This window comes from Rhinatrema bivittatum, chromosome 14 (genome assembly GCF_901001135.1).
Source record: "Rhinatrema bivittatum chromosome 14, aRhiBiv1.1, whole genome shotgun sequence".
In the NCBI taxonomy this organism is placed as follows: Eukaryota; Metazoa; Chordata; class Amphibia; order Gymnophiona; family Rhinatrematidae; genus Rhinatrema; species Rhinatrema bivittatum.
Genome location: NC_042628.1, coordinates 11,963,813 through 11,976,638, shown reverse-complemented (window position 1 = coordinate 11,976,638; position 12,826 = coordinate 11,963,813). Strand labels below are relative to the sequence as shown.

General features: G+C 40.7%; 1 protein-coding gene and 1 long non-coding RNA gene across 6 annotated transcripts in view; one reads left to right on the top strand and one right to left on the bottom strand.

Annotated features, from left to right (window-relative positions):
* Positions 1-12,826, bottom strand: part of MAD1L1 (mitotic arrest deficient 1 like 1) — an 841,854-nt gene that overhangs the window by 341,374 nt on the left and 487,654 nt on the right. The gene's annotated exons all lie outside the window — the stretch shown is intronic.
* On the top strand, positions 9,312-10,109 carry LOC115075683. Its single transcript, XR_003852572.1, has 2 exons — positions 9,312-9,536; positions 9,867-10,109. It is a non-coding gene; the product is annotated as an uncharacterized LOC115075683 (long non-coding RNA).

Sequence of the window (12,826 nt, the reverse complement as noted above, 5' to 3'; positions counted from 1 at the left end):
GAGCAAGTAGTAAGCATAAATTGCTACATTTAAAAACTAACTTTGACAAGACAAGAAAAAGCATAAAAGATATGAATGGGCTGCACCATCCATCTCTAGCGCGAATCACACAAACCCGAATACTTAATACTGCAAGCTAAAAGAAAACCAGCCAAGTAATTATGTAGAGATGATATCTTTATGAGGTTAACAAAAGATGAAAGGTAAGTTTCCCCGATACAGTGCCGTCCTCCGATACTGTTAAATAAGCTAAATTAAGAGTTCAGTCTGTGTCCAGCTCCTGCTCGACACCACTTCTGCATTCCCCATTGAACAAAGATAATGGATGCAGTCATTACAGCCCTGCTCCTTCCCGGTGTTGAAACGTATTTCTACCTCTTTTCCTTGCTTCTTTATCGACAAACAGTCAGACTTCACGACCAGAGCCAAGAATGCAGACAGTAAGGTTAAGGACTGGGGATGTGAAGATGTAGCTTGTCACCAGAGGTCTCTGATGCACAAGACGATACTGCATAGCTGACAACATGTTTTTAACCATGTTGTTCATCGCTATGAGCAGTGATGGAATGGCGATTAATATGTTTATAAATTAAATCATTATTTATGCACACACACACACACACACACACATATCTATATAGAAGGATGGTAACCTTTAAACTGGCGCGCAGGCGCCCCTGTGCGCATGTTCGTCGACAAATGTCCACAGACGCATCCATCTTATAACATATGCGAGTATGCGCAGGCAAATGCCGCGTCTACCGTGTAAGTGGAGGAATTTTACAAGGGACGCACGCCGATGGCATAGCTACTTTTCCCAGTTCATTCCCAGTTTGCTCAGTTAAGGGATAGGACTTCCAAACCCTCCTAGTTTAATAGCCTCCCTTCCCCCACTGCTAGCCCCGACCCTTAAAACCCCACTAAGAACATAAGAAAATGCCATACTGGGTCAGACCAAGGGTCCATCAAGCCCAGCATCCTGCTTCCAACAGAGGCCAAACCAGGCCACAAGAACCTGGCAAGTACCCAAAAACTAAGTCTATTCCATGTTACCATTGCTAATGGCAGTGGCTATTCTCTAAGTGAACTTAATAGCAGGTAATGGACTTCTCCTCCAAGAACTTATCTGACTAGCCTAGATTGTTTTGCTTTACCACTTACATGTCATCCATAGCAGAAATAAATGTACGCGGCAGGGGGACCCTAGCGCGAGCAAGGACATGTATTTATGTGCACATTTCTTGACCAGCCCTGACATGCGCACTCCCAGACAAAACTTGTGCTCTGCCCCTTTTTGGAAACGTTTTACTTGTGTGCGCAGTGGGAGATATGCACGTTTTCGGGGGCCTTTTAAAATCCGCTCAGCGTGCAAAGGCCCAACTTGTACACGCATCTCCCGGTTTTGGTGTGCGTAGGGCTTTTAAAATACACCTCCGTGTGTGTGTGTGTGTGTGTATATACACACACAGGTATACAAATATATAAATATAAAAAGAAGTTAGGTCTAACCATGGAGAAACTGTGGTTAAGCAGTTGTGAAACTACAGTTTAATTTTGTTAATCGAGTCCACTTAGAGGAAGGAGGAGAGACCAGTGTGGTGAGAAAGCTGTTAAGTATAATGGATTGATTATAAAATTTCTCCTGAAGTGATTTTCAGTCAAACGGATCAGATGATGTTGTTACTCTTTCTTGGACATTTCTGACTTCATCCAGTCTATATTCAAATGCACTTGCTCCAGACAATATGGTAATAAACAAGGATGAATGATAAATTACATACTTAATGATTAACAAATTAACCACAGCTAACTGAACTCAGAACAATAGCTTCCAAACACAAATATACAGTGGTTATCAAAAGAGTACACACAAATAGTTTCACATTTTGTTGTGCCAGTGCTTCAGACTTGCAGGAATTTAAATGAGCTGGGTTTTTTTCCGACTCATCAACACACCATACTCTATGTCTTTCAGGGCCAAAAGTGTTTTATTAGGGGATAAAGCATATGTATAAGACCAAAATGAAAGCTGAAATCCAGCAAGTTGTTAATTCTTCACCCCAAGTCAAAACTTGGTGGAAGCACCTTTGGAGGTAACTAGAGCTGCAAATTTGTTGGGCTAGGTCACCACTAACTTTGTACAACTGGGTTTGTCAATATTAGAATATTTTTTCTTCACAAAACTGTTCAGACTGTCAAATTCCTTAGAGAGCATTGATGGACAGCAATTTTCAAGTCATGCCATGGATTTACGATTGGGTTTTTACGTTTCGTTGCCTGCGGCAGGATCCTGCAAGTGACTGCAGTCACCCTCTGTCCGTCGCCTCCTTCTACAGCATGACGCATTTCTCACCACAGCTGAGAAACGCTGCCGACGTGCGGCAGACGCCGCCTCTCTCTTCCTGCTTCCTAGGCCCATGTGCACACAATCTAGCTTCCTTTAAAGGGTCCACGGCGGGAAAAGCCTGTGGCACCCTCAGATGATGTCATCGTCACTTGCCCTAATAAAGTGCTCTCAGTCACTTCAACGTTGCCATAGCAAGGTCTCCTGGTTCCTATCTTGTCCTGGTTCCAGTATCCAGTCTTGCTTAAGCCCGCACTTTTGTTCAAGTCTTCAGTGTTTGCCCTGCTTCCAAAGTCTTCAGTCTGGTTCTCAGTCTTTCTCTGCTTCAGTCTTGCCTTTGCCAAGCCAACAGCCTCAGCCCTGTCAGCGTCAAGCCAACAGCCTCTCCTTGTATAGACTCTTCGATAGCCTGGCCCATGCCAAGACCAACTGTCTGTGCAAACCTTAGGGCCCAGCCCATGAGGTTGTGCCACGGCAAGAGGGGCTCATGCTCACATCGTTCGCAACAGATTGAGGTCGTGGCTCTGACTAGACCACTGATCTCTACAAATTGGCAAATAAGGTGTCTAATATAAGCTAAAACAAGAATACCAAAAACAATATTCTAACATCCCCCAAAAAACCCAATTTAATAAAAAACATATTTGACAAAAAAACTATATATATACACACACATCAATACCACTAAATGAATGTGCCCAACTTTTAAATAAGAACATAAGAACATAAGAAATTGCCATGCTGGGTCAGACCAAGGGTCCATCAAGCCCAGCATCCTGTTTCCAACAGAGGCCAAAACCAGGCCACAAGAACTTGGCAATTACCCAAACACTAAGAAGATCCCATGCTACTGATGCAATTAATAGCAGTGGCTATTCCCTAAGTAAAATTGATTGATAGCCATTAATGGACTTCTCCTCCAAGAACTTATCCAAACCTTTTTTGAACCCAGCTACACTAACTGCACTAACGACATCCTCTGGCAACAAATTCCAGAGCTTTATTGTGCGTTGAGTGAAAAAGAATTTTCTCCGATTAGTCTTAAATGTGTTACTTGCTAACTTCATGGAATGCCCCCTTGTCCTTCTATTATTTGAAAGTGTAAATAACCGAGTCACATCTACTCGTTCAAGACCTCTCATGATCTTAAAGACCTCTATCATATCCCCCCTCAGCCGTCTCTTCTCCAAGCTGAACAGCCCTAACCTCTTCAGCCTTTCCTCATAGGGGAGCTGTTCCATCCCCTTTATCATTTTGGTAGCCCTTCTCTGTACCTTCTCCATCGCAACTATATCTTTTTTGAAATGTGGTGACCAGAATTGTACACAGTATTCAAGGTGTGGTCTCACCATGGAGCGATGCAGAGGCATTATGACATTTTCCGTTCTATTAACCATTCCCTTCCTAATAATTCTTAACATTCTATTTGCTTTTTTGACTGGTGCAGCACACTGAGCCGACGATTTTAAAGTATTATCCACTATGATGCCTAGATCTTTTTCCTGGGTGGTAGCTCCTAATATGAAACCTAACATTGTGTAACTACAGCAAGGGTTATTTTTCCCTATATGCAACACCTTGCACTTGTCCACATTAAATTTCATCTGCCATTTGGATGCCCAATCTTCCAGTCTTGCAAGGTCCTCCTGTAATGTATCACAGTCTGCTTGTGATTTAACTACTTGGAATAATTTTGTATCATCTGCAAATTTGATAACCTCACTCGTCGTATTCCTTTCCAGATCATTTATATATATATATTGAAAAGCACCGGTCCAAGTACAGCTCAATTCAAGTACAGATCAATTCAAGAGTTCAAAAATACTCTACTACCACTGCCTATACTGGGATATAAGTTAATATATGAGGGTTTTGTTTTTTTTTTTAAATAATTAGGAGGCTGGATGGGGATTCTTAACTGTGAAAAACTAATATTTACTGTGACCTCATTCCCTCCCTTCCCATCTATTTCTAATTAGGAGTTTTGTTTAACAAAAAATGCTCCATGTGAGAGGGATCATAAAAAAAACAAAATTGTTACCATGACATGTTAACAAGCACTTAGGTAAAACATGCCTCTGATATCCACTACACGTTGTTTCATTTGAAGAAAAACTTTCCTCTTCACTTGTGAAAGTTTTGAAATGTCAGGAAAGATTTGTAGCTTTAGGCCACAAAATAACTCATTTATATTTAAAATACTGACATATAATCAGGTCGTTATCAGATTCAGTAAGAAAAGAAACAAGCAAAGTAGCCCTTGTTGAAGTATTATCATTAGACGATTGTAAAAAACCAGAATCATCACTGCTATGGAAGCCTATAATTCCTCTTCCTCTTCTCTATTAGCTGGCGTAGCTTTAAACAATGACAAATAGCATTTAGAAAGGCAAATCCCTTTATCTCTAGTAATCTGCAACATCTCATATAAATATTTTTTCAACAATTCAGAAGGCAACAAGGCTTTTGCCTCAAATGAGGTTTTTTTTAAATTTATGAGGCATATTCAATGCAACTGTTGAGATGATTGGTGGGGTTTATGAACTTATGAGGTTTATCAGTTTGAGGAACGTTGAATGTAATTGCTGTCATGACTGATGTGCTATATCGTAAGTTTGTAAAAAAAAATTTTTTTTTGTATTATGTAGTTGAAATGATTGGTATGACATTGAATGCAAAGTGATGTACAGATAATCAAGACTAGAAATAGTCTTTTTTAAGCATTGACAGACTGGAATGAATGGTGTGTATGAGGGATAATATGGGTATTTGGTTGTGAGTATAGGCAGTTGTAGTAGAGTATGTTTTGAACTCTTTTGTACTTTTTAAGGAATCGATGAGAATTATAATGCTAAATTAATAGGATGGATGGGCAGACTGGATACCATAGGGTCTTTTTCTACCATCGTATTAAAGGTGTGTTTTTTTGGATATTAGAATACTGTTTCTAGTATTCTTGATTTTGCTCTGATTAGACCATTCCAGTGTAGAAAGGTGAACCTTTATCCCAGTTTTAACATTCTTGCAGAAGGCAGCAGATTTTCCTTAAAGATTTTCGTGTACTCTTCTCCATTCATTGTCCCTTTTATCCAGACAAGTGCCCCAATCCCCCCTTGCCAATGAAAAACATCCCCATAATATGATGCTGTCACTACCAGACTTCACAGTAGCAATGGTGTTCTCTGGGTGGTCTGTTATTTAGGTTTCCACCCAACATAACACGTTGCATTCAGGCCTTCTTGACTATGCACCAAGGAATATTCAAGGACTTTGTGACTCTTTTATACCCCTCCCTAGATCTGTGCCTTTCCTCAGCTTTGTCCCAGAGTTCCCCTGACAGCTCCTTGGTGCTCATGATTGGGTCCTTTGTTTTGAAATGCATTACCCAGCAGACAGAACCAACAGGAACTGCTGAATTTATCCTGTCATCATGTGAATCAGTACAATTTAACACAGATGGGGCCAATTCACTTGGTATGTGCTTCTGAAGGATACTGGGTACACAAGAACTTTAAAATATGCAGGATTGCTATAGAAGTACAAGCTAAGCTATACATGCTTTTATTTCTACTTCATTTTCTAAGGAATTCTGAAATATAATTTTCACTTCGGCAATTACAGGGTAGGATGTGCAGAAACATTGAACAAATGCTATTTAAGGTATTTTACTTTCAGGCTATATTTTGGAAGGGGAGTGTAGATTTTTTATAGCCACTGTGTATTTGTGTTTGGCAGCCATCTTTCTAAATTCCAGTGGCTGTGGTTAATTTGTTAATCATTAAGTATATAATTTATCATTCATCCCTGCATAATCCCTGTTTATTACCATATTGTCTGCAGCAAGTGCATTTGAATATAGACTCGATGAAGTCAGAAAGGTCCAAGAAAGAGTAACAACATCGGATCCGTTTGACTGAAAATTACTTCAGGAGAAATGTTATAATCAATTCATTGTACTTAACAGCTTTCTCACCACACTGGTCTCTCCTCCTTCCTCTAAGTGGACCCAATTAATGAAATTAAACTGTAGTTTCACAACTGCTTAACCACAGTTTCTCCATGGTTAGACCTAACTTGTTTTCCACTCCAGTTAAATAAACCCACCACTACATTCTTAATGCACTGATCCTCCCTTTTCAATAATTCATATCATATCCTAATCTTGCTCTGTAGCCTTTTATAAGAAAGATTGCTAAGTTTACAGTCTTTTCTCACTGTCATCCTCTTCCCAATAACTGAAGAACCCAATTTCAAACAGAGAGCTGGAACTATGAATTAATTCTGCATGCAATTCAGAGCACAAATCCTAATTACACATGCCATTCTGGCAATCGAGCTAGGGCATATCCCTGATGCAATGTATCTGGAAAGATGGGCTGGAATGTGGAGATGGACACAGGAAGAGGATGTAGCAAAAGGGCTCATCATGGTATTTTCAAAATCCCAATTTCTCACTGTATCTCAGCTTTCTCTTCATGTATTCTATGCTTTGCTCATTTAAAACCTGTTTGATGGTGTGTGATGCAGATCGACCAGTTTAACCAATGCATTAAAGAAAACATTTTGCAATTGCTGTTGGCAATAGCATTAACTTATTACATATCACCCACATGACCCCATGCGATTACATTGATGCCTATGGGTTTATTAAGCTTCAGATGACGATGCTTGGGCTTTGTAAAATGGAGGCTGCAGAAGCCATTTCATGAACTTGAAGAATAGACAATATAATCAACTAGGGTCACAGAGCTCTGGACTATTAATTCACTCACATAGACTGTGAATGCTCAAGAGACAGCAAACAATTAATTTTACAGTAAGAGCTAGAAGGCCCCCCTGAGTGAAGTCTCTACTTGCTCATGTAACCAAAATAATGCTGTACAGTTGTAAAGAGGAGCTCTTTTGGACTATGCTGGATTTTCCTAAGTAACTGCAAGAAGGATGTGTATGTGGTATTGTGGATGCTGTTACTGTTGGTTCCATATGTAGTTGTTGGTAATAGACATGAATAAGATGACTCCTATTTTGTGATTATTATGCTGTTGGCAAGTGACTAAATTCTCGATAAAAGACTATATGCACTCCACGCATAACTCCCCAAGTAGCACTGATACTTCCTGCAGAAAAGGACAGTGAGATCTTTTCTGAGGGATGCGTTAGTATTGACATGGGATTTAAGCGTACTGTTACAGTCATAAGACCTAATATTCTTGGTATGGTCAGGCTGATGTCTGCTGACTCTGCTTTTCTTCTTCTACTGCAGACACTATGCCTGTGATCCTGTTGGCTCAAGCCATGTCTATCAGAGGTCCTATGAACTCCAATTGAGATGTTGGTTTTGAGTCGGGACGTAGGACAGTTAATGAGGAACCCTAGTTACTCCAGTACCTGGATGGTATTTGCACATGAATTTGTCTGCCTCTGCTTGAGAGATGCCCTTGATCCAAGTAGGGGACAGAGGAATCATCCTGTTTGTGTAAAAAATACTTTAACAGCAGCAAGCCATTCTGTGAATATCTGCGATATGGATGCTAGGCCAAAAGGCAGTAAGCTATACTGAAGGTAGCATTTTACTATCAAAAATCTGAGATACTTTTTTTTTTTTTACTTAGATTTCTCTCTGTGGGTTCCCACCTTTCCTTCAAATCCAGAGAACATAGCCAGTCTCCTTTGTTTAGAGGGGGTATCGAAGTGACTAAGCTAAACATCTCAAAGTTTTCAAAGTTAAGATTCTTGTTCAAGGTGCTTATTTCTATGACAGAACAGTATCCCCAGGTCTTCTTGGGAACCGGAAATATCTGGAGGAAACTCCTACTGTCTACCTTGTGGTAATATAGGTTTAACCACTTTGATCGTCCTGCTGTCTGTCAAGAACAAATACTCTTTTGGTAAGGATTTGGGGGTAATTCCAATAGGCATTATCTATAGTTCTCTGATAAAATCCAAAGGACCCAGCTGTCACAGGTTAAATGCATAAAAACTTAGCCTCCCTTCCTACAGGGAGGTCTTCCAAAACCAGAACTGGACTGTTGGTTATAGTCTCTAAATTCAGTCGAGATACTGTCTTCTAGAGGCCATTAACAGGTGGCTTCCTGTCCTTGGAGTTAAGCCTTGATTTTCTTGTTATTTTCTCTTTACTTCTGGCATATTCAAGTAAAGACTGAGTTTTTCCAACTAAGGATGCTAACCAGGTTGGCCCAATGGATTGTTTTGCCATAGCAATAGTGTCTATAGGCAAGGTAGAAGGAACAGGACAAGGGACAACCCCTCCACAGCAAGAACCCTGGCGGCAGAAGTAGCTGCCGGCAGTGGTACTTGAGAGAAGCAGTGGGAGGTCATCAGCTCCTGCTGTGGTGGAAGCGGCTGAGCAGCACAGGCTCTGTGAGATCCCCCTTCAGCCAACATTCTCCGCACCAGCGGTGTCCTCCGGTTCGAAGACAACATCAGTTCTGGTGCGCCGGGACCTATTTTTTGGAATCCCAGCCAAGTGCAAAGTGTGGAGGGAAATTAGCATCTGAAGAAATCCCACTGGACACAAGCAATGCATACCAAGTTTGTGAAGTATCTGTTAACATTGAAAGACAATTTATGACCTAAGAATGGACTTATTTCCCAGATATTAAGAGTCTCTGAGATAAAATTCAGACTTTATAGAACAAAGCAGATACTCACCAGAATGAAATTAAGGCAGTTACTTCTTCTGGGAGCATTTATGAAAAAAAAAAAATTGGGATAAACTGATCTGTTTAAAGCTCAAATTGGTAAAGACAGTTTGATTTCAGGCAGCAGGACAGAAAGTCTTCAGAAATCCAGTTGGCAAAAGAACATTCAAGGTTATTAACTTTCCACATGATAATGTTATCTTTGAATGTGAATTTTTTAAAATCATCTAGTGGCGTGCTTACAATTCACTGGAGAGACATTACCTCCTTTATCCAAGGCATTCTGTGCCGCGGTACGAAATACTTCTCAGCAACAATGTCTGACACAGGAATTGGAAATGCCATCATCAGCTCTCTAACAAGGGGGACCTGTTACATTACCTAAGCACTGGAACCAGCAAAGAATCTGTAATGCTCTTTAAAAATGATGCATGATCCAGGATTTTATGATGTGCCCTATGAGAAGTTTCACGATGTTTCCCACATGACGCAAACCAAAAGGGAAAACCATTATGGTGATGCGGTCCGAGGTTTGTAAGATAGGCGCTATGCTTGTTCTACAGTATCCTGCTAAATGTTGTTATTTCTTATAAAAATGTAAATTATATTTTCTGGGAAGCAGTTTAAACTATGTGACTTCCTATCGAAGAAAAAGGTTACCCTTTCCTGAATCACGTTCCTTCAGTAATGCTGGTTCTCGAATCACTTAGCATTGAGAGTATTGTTTTCTGATTTGCTGGCTTGGGATTATCTTTATTTAGTGGATGTGCATTTGATCTGCTACATATTTCTACAGGGTTTTTTTAAAAATTACTTTCTGTCCTGCTCTCCCCCCCCCCGCTTATTATTCATTCAATTAGAATGCAAATATATTGGAAATTACCCCACTTCAGATACAATTTCTGGCTGAACACCCACAGAGGTCACTGAAATACCGGAGGGGGGAAGGGAGAAAATAGAGGAGATTCCGGTAAGGATCGTTCAACGCAAATATCTGATGTCCAGGTCCCGCTGCCCCCAAATTATCTGAAGCCCCACTGAAGTCTCGCTTCGAATCTCTAGAAAGAAACTGACTGCTGTAATAAAGTAAAAAAAAAAAAAAAGCTAAACAAAAGCAGGGGGCGAGAGAAGCGCAACGAACCCCCGCGCTCACGAGTAATTTAACAACTTAACGTCGAGCAAACAAAAGTTTCCTCACTGAATAAATTAATTATGATAAAATAAACAAAACCTTTTTAAAAATGCATGCTTCACTGTGATTGCTTTTTTAATGGGCTGGTTTTAACATTTTGAAATTTGATTTAATTTAAACTTGATTTTCCTCACCGCAGGGTCAGGCTGACAGCAGGCGAGAAAAAAGACGAGTTAAGTTGCTAGAATAAGTCACAGCTTCCCCAGAGGGATTACCGCGTCTCCATGCTTTCATTACTTCCACACATCTCTGCTCATTCCTAATGGATTTTCCACCTGAACTTCACTTACAGCTCTAAAACTTCATCTCCCTTAAACCTCCCAAAAAAAAAAAAGAATAAAGAATAAAGGATTCTGAGGATTGTCTCCTACTCGGTTAAGAAGAGTTTACTGTAGCGCGGCTAGCAGTGCTCCCACAAGATTACCCCACTGGCTTTACGACTTTTATTTATTTATTTTTTTGGCAGGGCTCGTCACCTCATGCATGCAGTGCTGACAGCGTTACGCCCGCTGGGTCTCTCCCGCTTTCCGGGATTATACACCAGCTGTGGTAATTTCTTCTGACAACTTTACTCTCATACTATAATCTCACTTCCTCAGCCGCCAGACACAAAAATCTGTGCTGTTCATAAACCATGATCTCCTCTTCCCACCAAGATACTTAATAACCAGGTTCCATACCTCCCCATAAAGCTTTTCATTACATCTACCCTCTTCCTTCTTATATGGCTGCTTATTGTGTTTCATCTTCTCTTCAAAATGAAGCTGGCTAGGTCTATCTGCTTTTGCCTTCCTTCCAGAGCTGCTGAACAAATGATCTCTTAATCTATGCTCACCTAATATTTGATGCTTGGCCTGCCTCTAAGAATGCTCTTTCTTCTGGTACTGACAACACTTCTTGCTGTGAGCTTTTCCCTAGCTCTATATTTGCAACCAGATCCCTATTCATGCACCTCTGCATCTACAGAAGCTCTTTACAAAAACTCCCCTTGTGCTGCCTCTTTCAAGTGAACAGTGAGATGCTGTAGTGCTTCATCTTTCACCTCTCTCATTCTGCTAGCTTTCTGGGGGTGAATGTATACGCCAGTTCTCATCTTCTTCCTTTCCCCCCACCCTCACCTTTTCTGTGGTGAGGCCTCGGGCCATACTCTTCTCCCTCTGGGGCCTGACTTACCGTTTTGAACCATGCAGCTTGGCTCACAAGCTTCAAACCGTGAGTCCAATCCCAAGCGGCCAGAGGAGGAGTTTTGTGCGCTGGGCTCAGTGCATGTGAAAGTAACTCGATGTGCCGGGGCATTAAAGAAGGCATTTTCAAAGCAAACTAAAGTGCAGCAGTTCTCTTTGAAAATGGTGGGTGAAATCTGTGTGCAGATGTTTACCCACAGTTGTAAAGTTGCCCTCCCTACATTTGTCCTTATAATGAGCCATCCCATTTGTACTCGCCTCTTTACGCCATTTAATCAACACGTATTTCTCTTCTTCAGTATTTGCCCTCACACAACCTTTGTGCTGACTCTGTGCTCTCTAACCCTCCATGTGCCGGCTGGTTTTTTGTTTGCTTTAAATGTGTGCCTAATGCAAAATTTAGAAAATGGCCAAGGAGAGCAATACTTGTGCATGGGAGGGTCTGACTGCTTAGTAAACAACCACAACACGGTTGGGAAATACCATTCTTTTTCATTCGGAGCAGCAAAAGCAGCGGTGCTGCCTCTTGGATTTGATTTTTCGATCACTTCATTGAACATAAGCCTGCCTCTTCAGCCAGCCAATATCTCGCCTCACTCCGAGAGCCAGCAGGCTTCATTTATCATTAATCATCTCTTTTCACTCCACAAACGGAGTGCAATTGCAGGCATATTTTGATTTTTCTCTAAATTGACTGGCGGTTCCAGACATAAAAAATAATTGTAATTACATTTGTGTCAACTGTATACACTCGTATGCTGGTTATGACAGCTGAGAGACAAGCAGCAACGAGAGATTAAGGGAGGAGGAAAGGAAGGCAAGGAGAGTCAGTGATTAGCATAGCAAGCACCAAAAGCTCCAGATTAATGGATTTAGGACTCAAGATGAAGGTCATCCTAGCAAAAGGAGGCATGAAAACAACTGGAAAATTGCTTCTGAAAAATGTGGGATTTATCAAGATTTTAAATATGAGAGACTGTAGCCTATCTGGATAGGGAATCACACTTGATAAGGGAGAAGAAGAGTCAACAGAAAGGCTTCATTGCTCCCTTTCTTCCAAATGCCATTGCTTTTTGGTTTGTTTGTTTTTTTTAAAGACTCCGTCTGGTTTGCTTTCCTGTGAATTTTTCTGCGAAGACTACACTTATACTTAGTGCAAAAGAACAAAGATTGCAAAAAATATGGAAAAAGAGCTTTAAAAGTCCATGTTCATTATTTATAGCATAGTTTTATGATTTTAAATGAGTGTGAAATTCAGTTTTAATGGCATCCCTCAACTTTTATTCCTAAGCACTTTCCTTACCCAATCAACAGAGAACTTCCAAAGTCAGAGCATGGATGAGCGGCCCCGAGTGTCCGCATGGCAATCACATTCTGCAAGCTACCGATGCTAAACCTACCACAGACTCCAGGGGCAGTATTTTTACAAGGGTAAAAGTGTGTT